Below are 21,980 nucleotides of genomic sequence, written 5' to 3'. Positions count from 1 at the left end.
TTGTAGAAGGTGCTGCAGTCGTAGTGGTCGTATGAATAGCAGTTGTTGTAGCAGGAGCTGCACTGGTTGTCGTGGTAGGTTCTGCAGTCGTAGGAGTAGGTTCTGGAGTTGTAGTGGTCGTAGGAGAAGAAGTTGTTGTTGTTAGGGCTGCAGTGGTTGTCGTAGGGGCAGCTGCTGTGGTTGAAGTAAATGCTTCAATTGTTGTAGGAGCTGCAGTTGTCGTGGGAGCTACAGTTGTTGTAGGTGTTGCTGTTGTGGTTGTTGTAAGACCTGAAGTTGCGGTTGTTGTAGAAGGTGCTGCAGTCGCAGTGGTTGTAAGAATAGCAGTTGTTGTAGCAGGAGCTACAGTAGTTATCGAAATAGGTTCTGGAGTTGTAGTGGTAGTTGGAGCAGCAGTTGTTGTAGTAGGAGCTGCACTGGTTGTCGTGGTAAGTTCTGCAGTCGTAGCAGTCGTAAGAGTAGGTTCTGTCGTAGTAGGTTCTGGAGTTGTAGTGGTCGTAGGAGCAGCAGTTGTTGTAGTTAGGGCTGCAGTTGTTGTCGTAGGGGCAGCTGCTGTGGTTGAAGTAGATGCAAAAGTTGTTGTAGGAGCTGCAGTTGTCGTGGCAGCTACAGTTGTGGTTGTCGTAGGAGCTGAAGTTGTAGTTGTTGTAGAAGGTGCTGCAGTCGTAGTGGTCGTATGAATAGCAGTTGTTGTAGCAGGAGCTGCACTGGTTGTCGTGGTAGGTTCTGCAGTCGTAGCAGTCGTGGGAGTAGGTTCTGGAGTTGTAGTGGTCGTAGGAGAAGCAGTTGTTGTTGTTAGGGCTGCAGTGGTTGTCGTAGGGGCAGCTGCTGTGGTTGAAGTAGATGCTAAAGTTGTTGTAGGAGCTGCATTTGTCGTGGCAGCTACAGTTGTTGTTGTGGTTGTCGTAGGAGCTGAAGTTGTAGTTGTTGTAGAAGGTGCTGCAGTCGTAGTGGTCGTATGAATAGCAGTTGTTGTAGCAGGAGCTGCACTGGTTGTCGTGGTAGGTTCTGCAGTCGTAGCAGTCGTAGGAGTAGGTTCTGGAGTTGTAGTGGTCGTAGGAGAAGCAGTTGATGTTGTTAGGGCTGCAGTGGTTGTCGTAGGGGCAGCTGCTGTGGTTGAAGTAAATGCTTCAATTGTTGTAGGAGCTGCAGTTGTCGTGGGAGCTACAGTTGTTGTAGGTGTTGCTGTTGTGGTTGTCGTAAGACCTGAAGTTGCGGTTGTTGTAGAAGGTGCTGCAGTCGCAGTGGTTGTAAGAATAGCAGTTGTTGTAGCAGGAGATGCAGTAGTTGTCGAAATAGGTTCTGGAGTTGTAGTGGTAGTTGGAGCAGCAGATGTTGTAGTAGGAGCTGCACTGGTTGTCGTGGTAAGTTCTGCAGTCGTAACAGTCGTAAGAGTAGGTTCTGTCGTAGTAGGTTCTGGAGTTGTAGTGGTCGTAGGAGCAGCAGTTGTTGTAGTTAGGGCTGCAGTGGTTGTCGTAGGGGCAGCTGCTGTGGTTGAAGTAGATGCTAAAGTTGTTGTAGGAGCTGCAGTTGTCGTGGCAGCTACAGTTGTTGTTGTGGTTGTCGTAGGAGCTGAAGTTGTAGTTGTTGTAGAAGGTGCTGCAGTCGTAGTGGTCGTATGAATAGCAGTTGTTGTAGCAGGAGCTGCACTGGTTGTCGTGGTAGGTTCTGCAGTCGTAGCAGTCGTAGGAGTAGGTTCTGGAGTTGTAGTGGTCGTAGGAGAAGCAGTTGTTGTTGTTAGGGCTGCAGTGGTTGTCGTAGGGGCAGCTGCTGTGGTTGAAGTAGATGCTAAAGTTGTTGTAGGAGCTGCATTTGTCGTGGCAGCTACAGTTGTTGTTGTGGTTGTCGTAGGAGCTGAAGTTGTAGTTGTTGTAGAAGGTGCTGCAGTCGTAGTGGTCGTATGAATAGCAGTTGTTGTAGCAGGAGCTGCACTGGTTGTCGTGGTAGGTTCTGCAGTCGTAGCAGTCGTAGGAGTAGGTTCTGGAGTTGTAGTGGTCGTAGGAGAAGAAGTTGTTGTTGTTAGGGCTGCAGTGGTTGTCGTAGGGGCAGCTGCTGTGGTTGAAGTAGATGCTGAAGTTGTTGTAGGAGCTGCATTTGTCGTGGCAGCTACAGTTGTTGTGGTTGTCGTAGGAGCAGAAGTTGTAGTTGTTGTAGTAGGTGCTGCAGTTGTAGTGGTCGTATGAATAGCAGTTGTTGTAGCAGGAGCTGCACTGGTTGTCGTGGTAGGTTCTGCAGTCGTAGCAGTCGTAGGAGTAGGTTCTGGAGTTGTAGTGGTCGTAGGAGAAGCAGTTATTGTTGTTAGGGCTGCAGTGGTTGTCGTAGGGGCAGCTGCTGTGGTTGAAGTAAATGCTTCAATTGTTGTAGGAGCTGCAGTTGTCGTGGGAGCTACAGTTGTTGTAGGTGTTGCTGTTGTGGTTGTCGTAAGACCTGAAGTTGCAGTTGTTGTAGAAGGTGCTGCAGTCGCAGTGGTTGTAAGAATAGCAGTTGTTGTAGCAGGAGATGCAGTAGTTGTCGAAATAGGTTCTGGAGTTGTAGTGGTAGTTGGAGCAGCAGATGTTGTAGTAGGAGCTGCACTGGTTGTCGTGGTAAGTTCTGTAGTCGTAACAGTGGTAAGAGTAGGTTCTGTCGTAGTAGGTTCTGGAGTTGTAGTGGTCGTAGGAGCAGCAGTTGTTGTAGGTGTAGCTGTTGTGGTTGTCGTAAGACCTGAAGTTGCGATTGTTGTAGAAGGTGCTGCAGTCGCAGTGGTTGTAAGAATAGCAGTTGTTGTAGCAGGAGCTGCAGTGGTTGTCATAATAGGTTCTGGAGTTGTAGTTGTCGTTGGAGCAGCAGTTGTAGTACTTAAAGCTGCAGTGGTTGTCGTTGAGACAGCTGCTGTGGTTGACGTAGAAGCTACAGTTGTCGTAGCAGGAGTTGTAGTTGTGATTGTTGTAGTAATTATAGCAGGTGTAGTGGTCGTGGGAGCTGCAGTTGTTGGAACTGCAGTTGTTGTAGTAGGTGCTGTTGTTGTGGTTGTCGTAGGAGCTGAAGTTGTAGTTGTTGTAGAAGGTGCTGTAGTCGTACTGGTCGTATGAATAGCAGTTGTTGTAGCAGGAGCTTCACTGGTTGTCGTGGTAGGTTCTGCAGTCGTAGCAGTCGTAGGAGTAGGTTCTGGAGTTGTAGTGGTCGTAGGAGAAGCAGTTGTTGTTGTTAGGGCTGCAGTGGTTGTCGTAGGGGCAGCTGCTGTGGTTGAAGTAAATGCTAAAGTTGTTGTAGGAGATGCAGTTGTCGTGGGAGCTACAGTTATTGTAGGTGTAGCTGTTGTGGTTGTCGTAAGACCTGAAGTTGCGATTGTTGTAGAAGGTGCTGCATTCGCAGTGGTTGTAAGAATAGCAGTTGTTGTAGCAGGAGATGCAGTGGTTGTCATAATAGGTTCTGGAGTTGTAGTGGTCGTTGGAGCAGCAGTTGTAGTACTTAAAGCTGCAGTGGTTGTCGTAGAGGCAGCTGCTGTGGGTAACATAGAAGCTACAGTTGTCGTAGCAGGAGTTGTAGTTGTGATTGTTGTAGTAATTATAGCAGGTGTAGTGGTCGTGGGAGCTGCAGTTGTCGTGTGAGCTACAGTTGTTGTAGGTGTTGCTGTTGTGGTTGTCGTAGGAGCTGAAGTTGTAGTTGTTGTAGAAGGTGCTGCAGTCGCAGTGGTTGTAAGAATAGCAGTTGTTGTAGCAGGAGCAACAGTAGTTGTCGAAATAGGTTCTGGAGTTGTAGTGGTAGTTGGAGCAGCAGATGTTGTAGTAGGAGCTGCACTGGTTGTCGTGGTAAGTTCTGCAGTCGTAACAGTCGTAAGAGTAGGTTCTGTCGTAGTAGGTTCTGGAGTTGTAGTGGTCGTAGGAGCAGCAGTTGTTGTAGTAAGGGCTGCAGTGGTTGTCGTAGGGGCAGCTGCTGTGGTTGAAGTAGATGGTAAAGTTGTTGTAGGAGCTGCAGTTGTCGTGGCAGCTACAGTTGTTGTTGTGGTTGTCGTAGGAGCTGAAGTTGTAGTTGTTGTAGAAGGTGCTGCAGTCGTAGAAGTCGTAAGAGTAGGTTCTGTCGTAGTAGGTTCTGGAGTTGTAGTGGTCGTAGGAGCAGCAGTTGTTGTAGTTAGGGCTGCAGTGGTTGTCGTAGGAGCTGAAGTTGTAGTTGTTGTAGAAGGTGCTGCATTTGCTGTGGTCATAAGAACAGTAGTTGGTGTAGGTGGAGCTGCACTGGTTGTCATGGTAAGTTCTGCAGTCGTAGCAGTCGTAGGGGTAGGTTCTGTCGTAGTAGGTTCTGGAGTTGTAGTGGTCGTAGGAGCAGCAGTTGTTGTCGTCAGAGCTTCAGTTGTCGAAGGAGCTGCAGGTGTCCTGGGAGCTACAGTGGTCATTGTAGGTGTTACCTTTGTAGTGTCCGTAGGATCTACAGTCGTAGTAGGGGCTGTAGTTGTAGTAGTAGTAGGAGCTACATTTGTTGCTGTAGGAGCTACAGTTGTCGTTGTAGGTTCTACTGTGGTAGTGGTCATAGGAGCTTCAGTTGTATTAGGAACTGCAGTTGTAGTTGTCGTTGGAGCTGCAGTTGTCGTAGGAGCTGCAGTTGTCGTAGGAGCTACAGTTGTTGCCGTAGGAGCTTCAGTTGTTGTTGTCGTAATAAGAGCTGTAGTTGTACTTTTCATAATTAGATCTGCAGTTGTAGAAGATGCGGTTGTGGTAGAAACTCCATGGATAATCCAACATAAGAACACTGTGGTTTGTGAGATGAAGGGTTAAATTGTTTATTGCGCACAATATCAATATTTCCAAGATTACTCTTCATCAGGATGGTGCAGTTTCTAAATATTCTGCTTATTTTCATATAAAATAAATAATTATAATTTGTAGCCACACTCCCTATTTTTTCAGAAAATAAATAATGATGTAAAAATGTAATTGATTGTTAAGGATATTACCTACAATGCCTGAAGAAAGTGTTCATACCACTTGACTTATTCCACATTTTGTTGTGTTACAGCCTGAATTCAAAATGTATTAAAAAATATTTAATTCTTACCCATCTACACACAATAAGCCACAACGACAAAGTGAAAACATGTTAAGAACATTTTTCAAATGTATTGAAAATAAAATACAGAAATATCTCATTTGCATAAGTGTTCACACCGGAGTCAATACTTTGTAGAAACACCTTTTGTCAGTCTCTAAGAGCTTTCCACACCTGGATTGTGCAACATTTACTCATTATTCTTTTCAAAATTCTTCAAGCTCTGTCAAATTGGTTGTTGATCATTGCCAGACAACCATTTCCATAGATTTTCAAGTAGATTCAAGTCAGAACTGGAACATTCACACTGTCTTCTTGATTAGCAACTTCAGTGTAGATTTCACCTTCCTTTTTAGGTTATTGTCCTGCTGAAATGTGAATTCATCTCCCAGTGTCTGGTGGAAACCAGATTTTCCTCTAGGATTTCACCTGCTCTTAGCTCCATTCCATTTCTTTTTTATCCTTAAAAACTCCCCAGTCCTTAATGATTCTAAGCATACCCATAACATGATGCAGCTACAACTATGCTTGAAAATATGGAGTGGTACTCAGTAATGTGTTGTATTGGATTTGCCCCAAACATAACACTTTGTATTCAGGACAAAAAGTGAATTGAATATTCTGTATAGGCTTCTGTCTTTTCACTCTGTCAATTAGGTTAGTATTGTGGATTAACTACAATGTTGTTGATCCATCCTCAGTTTTCTCCTATCACAGCCATTAAACTGTTTCAAAGTTACCATTGGCCTGATGGTGAAATCCCTGAGCGTTTTCCTTCCTCTCTTTCAACTTCACTAGGAAGGATGCCTGAATCTTTGTAGTGACTGGGTGTATGGATACACCTTCTAAAGATGAATTAATAACTTCACCATGCTCAAAGGGATATTCAATGTCTGCTTTTTTTTGCGAGGCATTGGAAAACCTTCCTGGTCTTTGTGGTTGAATATGTGTTTGAGATTCACTGCTCGAGAACTGACAGATAATTGTATGTGTGGGGTACAGAGATGAGTTAGTCACTCAAAAATCATGTTAAACACTATTATTGCACACAGAGTGAGTCCTTGCAACTTATTATGTGACTTGTAAATCACATTTTTACTCCTGAACTTATTTAGGCTTGCCATAGCGAAAGAGGTTGAATACTTATAAACTCAAGACATTTCAGCATTTCATTTTTTATTACATTGTTTAAAAAAATTGAAAAACATGACTCCACTTTGACATTATCGGGTATTGAGTCGAGGCCAGTGACATAAAAATCTCAATTTAATCCATCCTAAATTCAGGCTGGAATTCAACAACATGGAAAAAGTGAAAGGGTGTGAATAATTTCTAAAGGCACTGATAATACCTTACTGAGATTAACACACTTGAGTTATATTTTTTGTTTGTTTATAAGATATCACTGTTTTCATTACAGTAGTGTGTTAATATAATTAAAGTAATATATAGCAGTGTGATTATGTTTACCTCTTACACTTTAGTCATTTTCCATTTTAATATGTATGTATTTAAACGAGGTGTGACATTTGACATTAGATTAGGCAACATTTCAAATTTCCCACACTAAATGTCAAAATAGAAACATATTTTGAAAAAAATCATATGCATTGTAACATCATATGCAAAAAAAATACATCATTGCTCATTAGAATAATTGTCACGGCTGTCGAAAGGATCGGACCAAAGTGCAGCGTGTGTTTCGTTCCACATATTTATTTAATACATGAAAACAATGCTATACATCAAATAACTGAAATCTACAAAATAACAAACCGTGACGCAGAGGAGAAACAAACACTACTCACAAACAATCACCCACAAAAACAGGTGGGACAAACATCAACTTAAATATGACCTCCAATTAGAGACAACGATGACCAGCTGCCTCTAATTGGAGATCATACCAAACAAAACCAACATAGAAATACAAACCATAGACAAACACCCCCTGTCATGCCCTGATCTACTCTACCATAGAAAATAACCACTTACTATGGTCAGGACGTGACAGTACCTCCCCCCCCCCCAAAGGTGCGGACTCCGACCGCACCTACAAAAAAAACAACAACAAAAAACAAACAACACCCCCCCCAAATAACAAAAACACAAAGGGAGGGTAGGGTGGGTGACTAATGTCTATGGCGGCTCAGGTGCAGTACCCAGAACCTTCTTATCCAGCGCATCCCCACGTGGAGGAGGCGGCTCGGGTTCGAGGCGTAACCTCAGCTCCACCCGCTGATCCCTCTGCTTCTGTACCACCGGACTGTAGATCATCGCCGGAGGCTCTGGGTTGCAGGCCGCCGCTGGAGGTTCTGGGCTGCAGGCCGCCGCTGGAGGTTCTGGGCTGCAGGCCGGCGCTGAAGACTCCGGGCTGCAGGCCGCCGCTGGAGATTCCGGGCTGCAGGCCGCCGCTGGAGATTCCGGGCTGCAGGCCGCCGCTGAAGACTCCGGGCTGCAGGCCGCCGCTGAAGGCTCCGGGCTGCGGAGCGTCGCTGGAGGCTCCGGACTGGGGAGCGTCGCTGGAGGCTCCGGACTGGGGAGCGTCGCTGGAGGCTCCGGACTGGGGAGTGTCGCTGGAGGCTCAGGACTAGGGAGCGTCGCTGGAGGCTCCGGACTGGAGAGCGTCGCTGGAGGCTCCGGACTGGAGAGCGTCGCTGGAGGCTCCGGACTGGAGAGCGTCGCTGGAGGCTCCGGACTGGAGAGCGTCGCTGGAGGCTCCGGACTGGAGAGCGTCTCTGTATGTTCCGGACTGGGAACCGTCACGGCAGGCTCCGTGACATGGATCATCACTACAGGTTCCGTGCCATGGATCATCACTGGAGGCTTTGTGCCATGGACCATCACTGGAGGCTCCAGGCCATGGATTATCACAGGAGGCTTCATGCCATGGATCATCCCTACAGGCTCCGGGCCATGGATCATCACTGGAGGCTTCGTGCCATGGATCATCCCTACAGGCTCTGGGCCATGGATCATCACTGGAGGCTTCATGCCATGGATTATCACTACAGGCTCCGGGCCATGGATCATCACTGGAGGCTTCGGACCATTGATCATCACTAGAGGCTTCATACGTGGAGCTGGAACCGGTCTCACCGGACTGGGGAGACGCACAGGAGACTGGGTGCGCAGGGCAGGCACAGGGTATACTGGGCCGTGGAGGCACACTGGAGGTCTGGAGCTTAGGGCTGGCACACCCCGTCCTGGCTGGATGGTTATTTGAGCCCAGCAAGGGCGGAGCGCTGGCACAGGACGAACTGGGCTGTGCTGGTGAATGGCGGGTACCCTGCGTAGAGCAGGCGCAGGATAACCTGGGCCGAAGAGACACACTGGAGACCAGATACGCTGAGCTGGCGCACTTCTTCCTGGCTGACGGCCAACTCTAGCACGGCAACGGTGAGGAGCTTGCACCGAGCACACCGGGCTGTGAGTGTGCACTGGCGACACAGTGCGCATCACCGCATAACACTGTGCCTGCTCGGTCACATGCTCCCCACGGTAAGCACGGGGAGTTGGCTCATGTCTCCAACCTGACTCTGCCAATCTCCCCGTGTGCCCCCCCCCCCAAAAAAAAAATTATTTGGGGGTGCCTCTCGCACTTGCCTCTTGGTGGATATAGCGCCTCGTAGTATCGTCGCTCCGCTCTTGCTGCCTCAATCTCCTCCTTAGGACGGAGATACTCCCTAGCCTGCCTCCAGGGTCCTTTCCCGTCCAATATCTCCTCCCAAGTCCATTTGTCTTGCTGATCCATACCACGCTGCTTGGTCCTTTGGTGGTGGGTGATTCTGTCACGGCTGTCGAAAGGATCGGACCAAAGTGCAGCGTGTGTTTCGTTCCACATATTTATTTAATCTGGGAAAAGTATGCAATACATCAAATAACTGAAATCTACAAAATAACAAAACGTGACGCAGAGGAGAAACAAACACTACTCACAAATAATCACCCACAAAAACAGGTGGGACAAACATCAACTTAAATATGACCTCCATTTAGAGACAACGACGACCAGCTGCCTCTAATTGGAGATCATACCAAACAAAACCAACATAGAAATACAAAACTAGAAACTGAACAAAGAAATACAAAACATAGACAAACACCCCCTGTCACACTCTGACCTACTCTACCATAGAAAATAACCACTTACTATGGTCAGGACGTGACAATAATTGGGTTGGCGCCCCCCCTTGTTTTGTGCAGTGGCAGAGAGCTTTGTGGGCTATACTCGGCCTTGTCTCAGGATGGTAAGTTGGTGGTTGAAGATATCCCTCTAGTGGTGTGTGGGCTGTGCTTTAGCAAAGTCGGTAGGCTTATATCCTGCCTGTTTGGCCCTGCCCAGTGGTATCGTCGGATGGGGCCACAGTGTCTCCCGACCCCTCCTGTCTCAGCCCCCAGTATTTATGCTGCAGTAGTTTGTGAGTCGGGGGGCTAGGGTCAGTCTGTTATATCTGGAGTATTTCTCCTGTCTTATCCAGGGTCCTGTGTGAATGTAAGTATGCTCTCTCTAATTCTATCTTTCTTTCTCTCTATCTTTTTCTCTCTCTCGAGCTCTGAGCCCAAGGACCATGCCTGAGGACTACCTGGCTTGATGACTCCTTGCTGTCCCCAGTCCACCTGGCCGTGCTGCTGCTCCAGTTTCAACTGTTCTGCCTGCGGCTATGGAACCCTGACCTGTTCACCGGACGTGCTACCTGTCCCAGACCTGCTGTTTTCAACTCTCTAGAGACAGAAGGAGCGGTTGAGATACTCTGAATGATCGGCTATGAAAAGCCAACTGACATTTACTCCTGAGGTGCTGACCTGTTGCACCCTCGGCAACCACTGTGATTATTATTATTTGACCCTGCTGGTCATCTATGAACACTTGAACATCTTAGCCATGTTCTGTTATAATCTCCACCCGGCACAGCCAGAAGATGACTGGCCCCCCCTCATAGCCTGGTTCCTCTCTAGGTTTCTTCCTAGGTTCTGGCCTTTCTAGGGAGTTTTTCCTAGCCACTGTGCTTCTACACCTGCATTGCTTGCTGTTTGGTGTTTTGGGCTGGGTTTCTGTACAGCACTTTGTGACATCAGCTGATGTACGAAGGGATTTCTAAATACGTTTGATTTGATTTAAATAAAAATGCAATATTCTGTTACGTAATATCATAACAAACCAAACCAGTGTTCAATCAACCATGATTATAAAGGGTTTGGCAAGTCACAGAATTAGTCATCTGTTACAGCAACAGCTAAGACAATAGTAAATGATCAGAAACGTGAAATCACAGTTCACGTATCCAAAATAGTGCTAAGTGTAAGTGTAAGAGTAGGTTGTACAATTCACATCTGATAAATATAAATTGTTGCGGATTGTTACAATTGGGCTTACATCAGCTGATGTAAGAAGGGATTTATGAATACATTTCATTTGATGATTTAATTACATTATCCAAATTGGATATGGTATTTTCTGTCACCATCCTGCCTTTCTGATCATTTATATTTTGATTCAGGATTAATACACTAGTTGACATGAAGTTAGCATTTAGTAAAACATGAAATTTAGTGTACTACATACCCATGGTGAAAGTAGCTGTCACTTTCTGTGCCTTCATTTTGAACCCAGTTGATGCAGTTGTTTTCTGAACAGAAATAAAAAATATCAGTTTTATTGACTGTTCATATGAACCACTATTAATGTGCAATGGTGGACTCCATTCAAGTTAAACTTAATGTGTAACTTGGTAAGGAAACGTATGCACTTGAATTCATTTAGGTGTGCCAGATCAAGCGGTATAAAGATCTCAAAAAGTTTTCTATACTTTTTTGTATAGTAGGCTGCTGTAAAAATGGATTTAAAAAAAAATATGTTTTAGTCATTTAGCAGACACTCTTATCCAAAGCAACTTATAGTAGTGAATGCATACATTTCATACATTTTTTCCATACTGGTCCCCTGTGGGAATCAAACCCACAACCCTGGCGTTGCAAACAGCATGCTCTACCAACTGAGCCACACGGGATTTATACACCCTAGTGAAATTTTATAGGAAAATTAAAATTTGTGTTGTATTCTTTCTATGAGAAATCTGCCTTTTACTGCAGCACGTCAATGATGTTACTTCATAAAAGAAGAAAAGTAATTTCTAGTTTTCAAACAGTCTACCAGCACCCAGCAATTCACTCTGAAACCTATACATATTATGTGACAGTAATAGGTTCAGTTCATCAAAAGTGGAGTATTTTTCCAAATATAACACATAATAAATCTAATAATACATTAGGGTTGCATTTTGTCAAGAGAAATCAGCCTTTTTCTGCTTAAAAAACATATGGAAGGTGGTAGATTTAGATGGGAGATATGTTTGTGTCATTCATTATGACAGCACAGGACTTGGCTACATGTTATTGTATTCGTATAAAGAAGACGGGGATAAATAATTATGCTTAATATCCTCTCACACACAACAATACTGTAAGCGTACTTAATTATTTTGAAAGGAATCCACATCTATACATTATACTGATGAATGTATATCACTTAAATCATGTAACCGTTACTTCATAAAAGAGGAAAAGTAATTTCAAGTTTCCAAATGGTCTGCCAGAATTTCTGAATCCTATATATATTCTGTGACAGTAATAGTTGTAGTTCATCAAAAGTGGATAAGTTTTCATTTTTAACACATACATAATAACCATAAACTTCATAGTTTCTATGTTTTTTATTTACATTATCCATTTAGGATTTGTATCCTTTCTTATAAGCCCATTTTGGGTTTCTCTTCCTCATGTGACATGTGTACATACCTTGTGTTATATTTTATATTTTTTTTACTGTGTGCAAATAAAATGTAAAAAAAATCAAACCTTTTCCATGTATATATTACATTATACAGTAAAGGTCATTACTTACCTACAGAAAACACTTTACTGCCAGTCTCCTTATTTCTGTAATTTCTCCAAATATCAATTGAGGAAGGAATTGGTCAATGACAATAAACAATCACAATATCTAGCTTCTATCCACTCTAAAATGTTATTATCCATGCAGTTGTGTTTGCCATTTCAAGCTTACAATTGAACTGTTCATATGTACACTGTCATGCCAATGTTTTTCTAGTTTCTATTTATATTACTCCAGGGCTGTTTTGATGCCACAAATTCTTCAACTTTCAAGTGACGTAAATATTTTGGGAGGCACAAAATATAAGATAAAGATTATGAAAAAAGGGAGGGACAATGGATGGGCGGGTGAATGCATGTGAAAGGTATGGTGGATAATACTGTTTTTGTTTTTTCCCAAGATACTGACGTGGTATTGAAAACTGGTCAGGTGAAAGAAAACTGGTTAGGTGTTATGACAAAAATTTTGGGGAGGGACAAAAGATAATATGAAAAAGGGAGGAACGAAATATGGGCAGGTGAATCGGTTTGCGAGTATAATAACAATTTCGTTTTCCCCACTTAATGACCTTATTGTATTGAAAACTGGTCAGGCAACAATTTAAATTTAGTTTACATTTTCTATAGTCAAAAACGTACTTTTATTTAGTCAGTGGACTAAGGTTATAATTCAGCCTTTTTCTATTTAACAGTCCTACACTCACACGCCTGCTAATTCGTATATATATATTATTAACATCACCTAGCTGTTTATATAATCAGTAGATTCAGTTAATGAATCCCTAACAAAAGAGATGCCAAGGTACTTTGTAATCAGCTGCAACTATGACTGAGGATCACAATGACCCCACATGGTGAGTTCAACAATGGAGGAAATCATCTTGGGTTTCCAGATTTCTAGTTTTATGCAGAGTTGGACTTCATTAATTGTATTAATAAGAATAATATATTTGTATGGCACTTTTTTTCAGATGCTAAAATGATTTAACATTGATTACTTAAACTGAAGATTGACACCAAAACATCCGTGTGTGCCTGCTAGAAAATATATATATTTTTTAATAATAATCATTCTGACATTCTGTCTATTACTTTTGTGTGCTACCCTTTAATTTTTAGACTTCACAGATAATATTTTTGGAGAAATTAATATAAATCTTTATCTCGTGGCTGAATAAAAACCTTTTTAATTAAAAAAGTGATTGGGCAGTCTTTAAATGGACAATCTGGGATTGGTAAGTTTTAATTCTTGCATCCATAACAGTCTATGAATTTGAGTGGTTACATTTCCCCAGGACAGGGGACAACCTAAGGATGTGAGCCGTACAAAATGGCTATTGAGAGACCGCCAACCTATGTTGAACTCCGAACCAAACATATTGCAGGGACCCCAATTGTAACAATCCGCAACAATTTATATTTATCAGATGTGAATTGTACAACCTACTCTTACACTTACACTTAGCACTATTTTGGATACGTGAACTGTGATTTCACGTTTCTGATCATTTACTATTGTCTTAGCTGTTGCTGTCCACAGATGACTAATTCTGTGACTTGCCAAACCCTTTATAATCATGGTTGATTGAACACTGGTTTGGTTTGTTATAATATTACATAACAGAATATTGCATTTTTATTTAATTCAAATCAAATGTATTTATAAATCCCTTCTTACATCAGCTGATGTCACAAAGTGCTGTACAGAAACCCAGCCTAAAACCCCAAACAGCAAGCAATGCAGGTGTAGAAGCACAGTGGCTAGGAAAAACTCCCTAGAAAGGCCAGAACCTAGGGCCAGTCCTCTTCTGGCTGTGCCAGGTGGAGATTATAACAGAACATGGCTGAGATGTTGAAATGTTCATAGATGACTGTAACGGCTGTCGTAGGAGAGAGAGGACCAAGGCACAGCGGGTTGCGTGCTCATCATTATAATTTATTAAATAAACGTGAACACGGAAAACAAAGAACGACAGTTTCACAGGCTACAATAATAACAGCAGTGCGAAATACAACTACCCACAATTAACAACCCCAAACACATACCTATATACAGGACTCTCAATCAGAGGAAAATAGAAACACCTGCCTCCAATTGAGAGTCCACACCCAAACCTAAACATAGAAAAACTAAACTAGACAGAACGTAGAAAATACAATCTAGAACATACCCAACACCCAGAACTAACAAATCACACACCCTAAACACAACCAACCACCCCGAACCAACCAAAACAAATACCCTCTGCCACATCCTGACCAAACTACAATACAAATAATACCTAAACTGGTCAGGACGTGACAATGACCAGCAGGGTCAAATAATAATAATCACAGTGGTTACTTGTATCTCTGCCTGACGACTGCTATAATGATGAAAGGTGTTCAAATATTTTTATTTTATTTGTTCTATTGAACATGAAACTACACTACAATAAAGGCATTTCAATATTTTGAAGACTGCCTTGGTCCTCATCATTTTTACTTCATTGACGGTCATTCCTTGCATCCATGAATTTCCTTGCATACATTTATCCAGCCTCATTCCCCATCTGTTTTCAAAAGTGGTGGGGTCACTGCTATGTTATATAATAATATGCAGTATATGGATAATATTGCTTTTGTTTTTTCCACAAGATACTGCCGGGTTATTGAAAACCGGTCAGGTGAAAGAAAACTGGTTAGGTTTTCTGAAGAAAACTTGTGGGAGGGACAAAACATAATGTGAAAAAGGGAGGGACAAAAGATGGGTAGGTGAATCTCTTTGAGAGTATAATTACAATTGTTAGTTCCCCAGTTACTGACCTTCTTGTATTGAAAACTGGTCAGGTGACAAACATTTTTCAAGATTTTCTATAGCCCAAAACTTGCTTAATTACACATAATTTGCTTAACTTTTGAGCCATTAATTTTATTTCATCAGTGGCCTAAAGTGATCACCCAGACTTTTTTTTATCTAACAGTCCTACACTCACATACTTGCTAATTCCAATATATTTTAACTAACATAACGTAGCTGTTTCTTTTAAAGGTAGATTCCGTTCATGAATCTCTAACAAAAGAGATGTCAAGGTACTTTGTAATCAGCAGCTAACTATGATTGAGGGTCACAATGACCCCACATGGTGAACCGAACAACAGAGGAAATCATCTTGGATTTCCAGATTTATAGTGAGTTGAACTTTTGTTAATAAGAATAATATACACTGTACAAAAATATAAACGCAACATGCAACAATTTCAAATATTTTATTGAGTTACACAGTTCATATAAGGAAATCAGTTAATTGAAATAAAATCATTAGACGCTAATCTATGGATTTCACATGACTGTGAATACAGATATGCATCTGTTGGCAACAGATACCTTAAAAAAGGTAGCGATGTGGATCAGAAAACCAGTCAGTATCTGGTGTGACCACGATTTGCATCATGCAGCGCAATACATCTCCTTTGCATAGAGTTGATCAGGCTGTTGATTGTGGCCTGTGGAATGTTGTCCCACTCATATTCAATGGCAGTATTAAGTAGCTGGATATTGACGGGACTGGAACATGCTGTCGTACACAACGATCCAGAACAGCCCAAACATGCTCAATGGGTGACATGTCTGGTGAGTATGCAAACTCTAAAACAATGTTGGAGGTGGCTTAGGGTAGAGAAATTAACATTAAATTCTCTGGCAACAGTTCTGGTGGATATTCCTACAATCAGCATGCCAATTGCACACTCCCTCAAAACTTGAGACATCTGTGGCATTGTGTTGTGTGACAACACAGCATATTTTAGAGTGGCCTTTCATTTCCCCCAGGACAAGGTGCACCTGTGATAATGATCATTCTGTTCAATTAGCTTCTTGATATGCCACACCTGTCAGGTGGATGGATTATTTTGGCAAAGGAGAAATGCTCACTAAAAGGGAAGTAAACAAATCTGTGCACAAAATTTGAGTGAAATAAGCTTTTGTGTGTATGGAACATTTCTGGGACCTTTTATTCCAGCTCATTAATTAATAACCTCTAAAGGATCGAACCATTTTTAAAAATGTTCACCTAAAATGACATGCCCAAATCTAACTGCCTGTAGCTCCGGCATTGAATCAAGGATATGCATATTCTTGATACCATTTGAAAGGAAATGTGAAATGAATGTAGGAGAATATAACACATTAGATCTGGTAAAAGAGAATACAAAGAAAATAACATTTTTTTTTTGTACCATCATCTTTGAAATGCAAGAGAAAGGCCATAATGTATTATTCCAGCCCAGGCACAATTTAGATTTTGGCCACTAGATGGCAGCAGTGCATGTGCAAAGGTTTAGACTGATCCAATGAACCATTGTATGGTTCAAGACTGCCCAAATGTGCCTAATTAGTTTATTAATAACTTTTCAAGTTCATAACTGTGCACTCTCCTCAAACAATAGCATGGTATTATTTCACTGTAATAGCTACTGTAAATTGGACAGTGCAGTTAGCTTAACAATATCAGATATGTCTATGTCCTGTGAAATTTTCTTGTTACTTACAACCTCATGCTAATTGCATTAGCCTACGTTAGCTCAACCATCCAGTGGGGGACCCATCAATCCTGAAGAAGTTTTAAAATTGGTACCAACACTTTACATGTTGCACTTATCATTTTGTTCAGAATGTATACAGTGCATTAGGAAAGTAGTCAGACCCCTTGACTTTTTCCACATTTTGTTACGATACAGTCTTATTCTAAAATGGATTAAATAAAAAAAAATACTCATCAATCTACACACAATACCCCATAATGACAAAGCGAAAACTGTTTTTTAAGTATTCAGACCCTTTGCTATGAGACTCGAAATTGATCATCCTTGAGATGTTTCTACAACTTGATTGGAGAAGGGCCTTGATCAGGGAGGTGACCAAGAACCCGATGGTCACTCTGACAGAGCTTCAGAGTTCCTCTGTGGAGATGGGAGAACCTTCCAGAAGGACAACCATCTCTGCAGCACTCCACCAATCAGGCCTTTATGGTAGAGTGGCCAGACGGAAGCCACTCCTCAGCAAAAGGCACATGACAGCCCGCTTGGAGTTTGCTAAAATACACCTAAAGGACTCTCAGACCATGGGAAACAAGATTCTCTGGTCTGATGTAACCAAGATTGAACTATTTGGCCTGAATGCCAAGCGTTACATCTTGAGGAAACCTGGCACCATCCCTACAGTGAAGCATGGTGGTGGCAGCATCATGCTGTGGGGATGTTTTCAGCGGCAGAGACTAGTCAGGATCGAGGGAAAGATCAACAGAGCAAAGTATTTTGGTATTTCATTAGGATCCCCTTTAGCTGTTGCAAAAGCAGCAGCTACTCTTCCTGGGGTCCACACAAAACATGAAACATGACATAATATAGAACATTAATAGACAAGAACAGGTCAAGGACAGAACTACGTTATAAAAAAATACATGTAAAAAGGCACACGTAGCCTACATATCAATACCAATACATACACACTAACTATCGAGGTCAAATAGGGGAGAGACGTTGTGCTGTGAGGAGTTGCTTAATCTGTTTTTTTAAACCAGGTTTGCTGTTCACTTGAGCAATATGAGATGGAATGGAGTTTCATGCAATAATGGCCCTATATTAAACTGTACACTTTCTTGAATTTGTTCTGTATTTGGGGACTGTGAAAAGACCACTGGTGGCATGTCTGGTGGGGTAATTGTGTTTGTCAGAGCTGTGTGTAAGTTGACTATGCAAACAATTTGGGATAAATATTTATTATAAAAAGAAGTGATGTAGTCTGTCTCTCCTTAACTCTTAGCCAAGAGAGACTGGCATGCATAATATTTATAGCAGGCCTTCCAATTACAATGAAGAGCAAGACGTGCCGCTCTGTTCTGGGCCAGCTGCAGCTTAACTAGGTCTTTCCTTGCAGCACTGGACCACACGACTGGACAATAAACAAGATAAGACAAAACTAGAGCCTGCAGAACTTGCTTTTTGGAGTGTGGTGTCAAAAAAGCAGAGCATCTCTTTATTATGGACAGACCTCTCCCCATCTTTACAACCATTGAATCTATATGTTTTGACCATGACAGTTTCCAATCTAAAAGGTAACACCAAGTAATTTAGTAACCTCAACTTGTTCAACAGCCACACCATTCATTACCAGATTGAAGTCTAGAACTTAAGGAATGATTTGTACCAAATACAATGCTCTTATTTTTAGAGATGTTCAGCACCAGTTTATTACTGGCCACCCATTCCAAAACATACAGCAAGTATTTGCTAAGGTTTCCAGTGACTTCATTAGCTGTGGTTGCTGATGCGTATATGGTTGAATCATCAACATACATGGACACACGTGCTTTGTATAATGCCAGTGGCAGGTCATTGGTAAAAATAGAAAAGAGTAGAGGTTTTAGAGAGCTGCCCTGTGCTACACCACACTTCACATGTTTGACATTAGAGAAGCTTCCATTAAAGAAAACCCGTTGAGTTCTATTAGATAGATAGCTCTGAATACATGACATGGCAAGGGTTGAAAAGCCATAATACATACATTTCTTCAACAACAGGTTACAATATCAAAGGCTGCACTGAACTCTAACAGTACAAAATCAAATCAAATGTTATTGGTCACATACACATGGTTAGCAGATGTTATTGCGAGTTTAGAGAAATGCTTCTGCTTCTAGTTCCGGCGGTACAGCAATATCTAGCAAGTAATCTAACAATTCCACAACAACTACCAAATAGACACAAATCTAAGTAAAGGGATGGAATAAGAATATATACATATATGGATGAGCAATGACTGAGTGGCATAGGCAAGATGCAATAGATGGTATAAAATACAGTATATACATATGGGATGAGTAACGCAAGATATGTAAACATTATTAAAGTGGCATTATTAACCTCTAGCTTGCGTCCCACCAACTCAACAGCCAGTGGAATCCCATGGCGCGATATTCAAATACCTTAGAAATGCTATTACTTCAATTTCTCAAACATATCACTATTTTACACCATTTTAAAGACAAGACTCTCGTTAATCTAACCACACTGTCCGATTTCAAAAAGGCTTTACAACAAAAGCAAAACATTAGATTATGTCAGCAGAGTACCCACCCATTTTTCAAGCTAGCATATAATGTCACATAAACCCAAACCACAGCTAAATGCAGCACTAACCTTTGATGATCTTCATCAGATAACACTCCTAGGACATTATGTTATACAATACATGCATGTTTTGTTCAATCAAGTTTATATTTATACCAAAAAACTGCTTTTTACATTAGCATGTGACGTTCAGAACTAGCATACCCACCGCAAACATCCGATGAATTTACTAAATTACTCACAAAAAAACGTTCACAAAAAACATAACAATTATTTTAAGAATTATAGATACAGAACTCCTTTATGCAATCGCTATGGCCGATTTTAAAATAGCTTTTCGGCAAAAGCACATTTTGCAATATTCTGAGTAGATAGCTCGCCATCACGGGCTAGCTATTTTGACACCCACCAAGTTTGGCACTCACCAAACTCAGATTTACTATAAGAAAAATTGGATTACCTTTGCTGTTCTTCGTCAGAATGCACTCCCAGGACTTCTACTTCAATAACAAATGTTGGTTTGGTTCAAAATAATCCATAGTTATGTTCAAATATCCTCTGTTTTGTTCATGCGTTCAAGACACTATTCGAAGGGTAAAGAAGGGTTACGCGCCCGGCGTGTATCGTGACAAAACATTTCTAAATATTCCATTACCGTACTTCGAAGCATGTCAAACGCTGTTTAAAATCAATTTTTATGCGATTTTTCTCGTTAAAAAAAGCGATAATATTCCGACCGGGAAACCCTGTTTTCGTTCAAAGACTGAAAATCTAAAATGGACTCTTCACGTGCACGCGCGCCCCCGTCTCATTGTTCTCAGATCGACCACTTACCAAATGCGCTACTGTTTTTCAGCCATGGGCTGCAAAGTCATCATTCAACGTTCTGCCGCCTTCTGAGAGCCTATGGGAGCCGTAGGAAGTGTCACGTTACAGCAGAGATCCTCAGTTTTCAATAAAGAGAGTGTAGAAGGCCAAGAAATGGTCAGAGAGGGCACTTCCTGTACAGAATCTTCTCAGGTTTTTGCCTGCCATATGAGTTCTGTTATACTCACAGACACCACCAACAGTTTTAGAAACTTTCGGGTGTTTTCTATCCAAATCAAACAATTATATGCATATTCTAGTTTCTGGGCAGTAGTAATAACCAGATTAAATCGGGTACGTCTTTTATCCGGCCGTGCAAATACTGCCCCCTACCCTAGAGAGGTTAATCAATTGGTGTGTGTGTGTGTGTGTGCTGTGGGGTTGAAGCTCTCTCATCCCTTCCAGGCTTTTGAGAGGGAGGGTGGACAATGAGCCTGTCATAGCGGATGTAAGCAATGTCCCCCGCGCTCTGACAGCTTTCATGGCTAGGATAAGTTCTTTCCTCTTCTGGCGCACAGCTTCAGGATAGTCCTTGTTGAGGAAGATATATGTTCCTCAGACTTCATCCAGGTCTCATGTGGGGATTCTGCAATTCCGTCCACAAACATGTTGTTCCGCCTTGATTGTCCCTCGAGATTTACCCGTCATTGTTATCATGGATTCACACGCATAACTGATGTCCTCTCTCAATGACTTACGATTGCTGTCATCTTGCCGTTCTCCTGTTTCACCTCGTCGAGCTGACCCTGGGAGAACTGCAAACTGTTCTTCAGGTCCTGGACTCTTTTTGTTTGTTTAAAAGATCCTTCACTTGTGATAGGGAGACACCACTGTCCTCAACAATACTCCCGCCGGCTTTCGTCTTTGCCATGGTAGCTAGCAACATAGGTTACGCTGTTACTGCTCGCAGTTCCAGACATGGCAGGTCACAGGGAAGATTGAACACAACAAACAGCAGGGATCTAGACAGCCACAAACCCGTGACAATCTGCGGTCCCAGCCACAATGGCTAGCCACGTTGCGGGCTACATTCTAGTCCTCAATGAACAGTGCTAGCTTGATAGGCAGCTATTAAGCAGCTAGGCTAGCTGCTACGCCAAATAGCTCCTCAGACCCGGCCTTGGTCGGCAGGATCACTGGACAGAGAGTAGCAGTCCCAGTAACTGATGTCAAATGCGTAGCGGAATCCAAACTAAAAAGTTAGCTAGCTACTAAGAAACTTCCCAATACACTTTCAAAACAACAAACTTCTCAAAACAACAAACCGAGCTCTCCCTTGTTCTGCGTTCAACAGGATGTGTTCAACAGGAACTTATAGAGAGACTAGAGATCCTTGATGAAAACCTGCTCCAGAGCGCTCAGGACCTCAGACTGGGGCGAAAGTTCACCTAAGCACACAGCCAAGACAACGCAGGAGTGGCTTTGGGACAAGTCTCTGAATGTCCTTGAGTGGCCCAGCCAGAGCCCGGACTTGAACCCGATCGAACATCTCTGGAGAGACCGGAAAATAGCTGTGCAGCAACGCACCCCATCCAACTTAACAGAGCTTGAGAGGATCTGCAGAGAAGAATGGGAGAAACTCCCCAAATACAGGTGTGCCAAGTTTGTAATATCATACCCAAGACGACTCGAGGCTCGAATCACTGCCAAAGGTGCTTCAACAAAGTATTGAGTGAAGGGTCTGAATACTTATGTAAATGTGATATCAGTTTTTAGGTTTTATAAATTTGCTAAAATTTCAAAAACGTGTTTTTGCTTTGTCATTATGGGGTATTGTGTGTAGATTAATGAGGGGAAAAACTATTTAATCCATTTTAGAATAAGGCTGTAACGTAACAAAATGTAGAAAAAGTCAAGGGGTCTGAATACATTCCAAATGCACTGTATATTGACATATAATGTACATACCTACATACATACACATTCAGTACCGGTCAAAAGTTTGGAGACAGCTACTCATTCAAGGGTTTTTCTTTATTTTTACAATGTTTTACATTGTAGAATAATAGTGAAGACATCAAAACTATGAAATAACACATATGGAATCACGTAGTAACCAAATCAAAATATACTTTATACTTGAGATT

At 42.2% G+C, this 21,980-nt stretch overlaps 1 protein-coding gene and 1 long non-coding RNA gene across 2 annotated transcripts in view; both read right to left on the bottom strand.

Annotated features, from left to right (window-relative positions):
- The window catches only part of LOC115176124 (uncharacterized), a 145,424-nt gene that overhangs the window by 44,712 nt on the left and 78,732 nt on the right, over positions 1 to 21,980 (bottom strand). The window lies entirely within an intron of this gene.
- Positions 10,513 to 12,455, bottom strand: LOC115175807 (uncharacterized). The gene is made up of 2 exons (XR_003872104.1): positions 11,927 to 12,455; positions 10,513 to 10,652 (listed from the first exon to the last, which is right to left on the bottom strand). It is a non-coding gene; the product is annotated as an uncharacterized LOC115175807 (long non-coding RNA).

Source organism: Salmo trutta, chromosome 36 (genome assembly GCF_901001165.1).
Source record: "Salmo trutta chromosome 36, fSalTru1.1, whole genome shotgun sequence".
NCBI lineage: Eukaryota > Metazoa > Chordata > Actinopteri > Salmoniformes > Salmonidae > Salmo > Salmo trutta.
The sequence above is the reverse complement of the archived record's forward strand: the minus strand, read 5'-3'. Positions and strand labels throughout refer to the sequence as shown.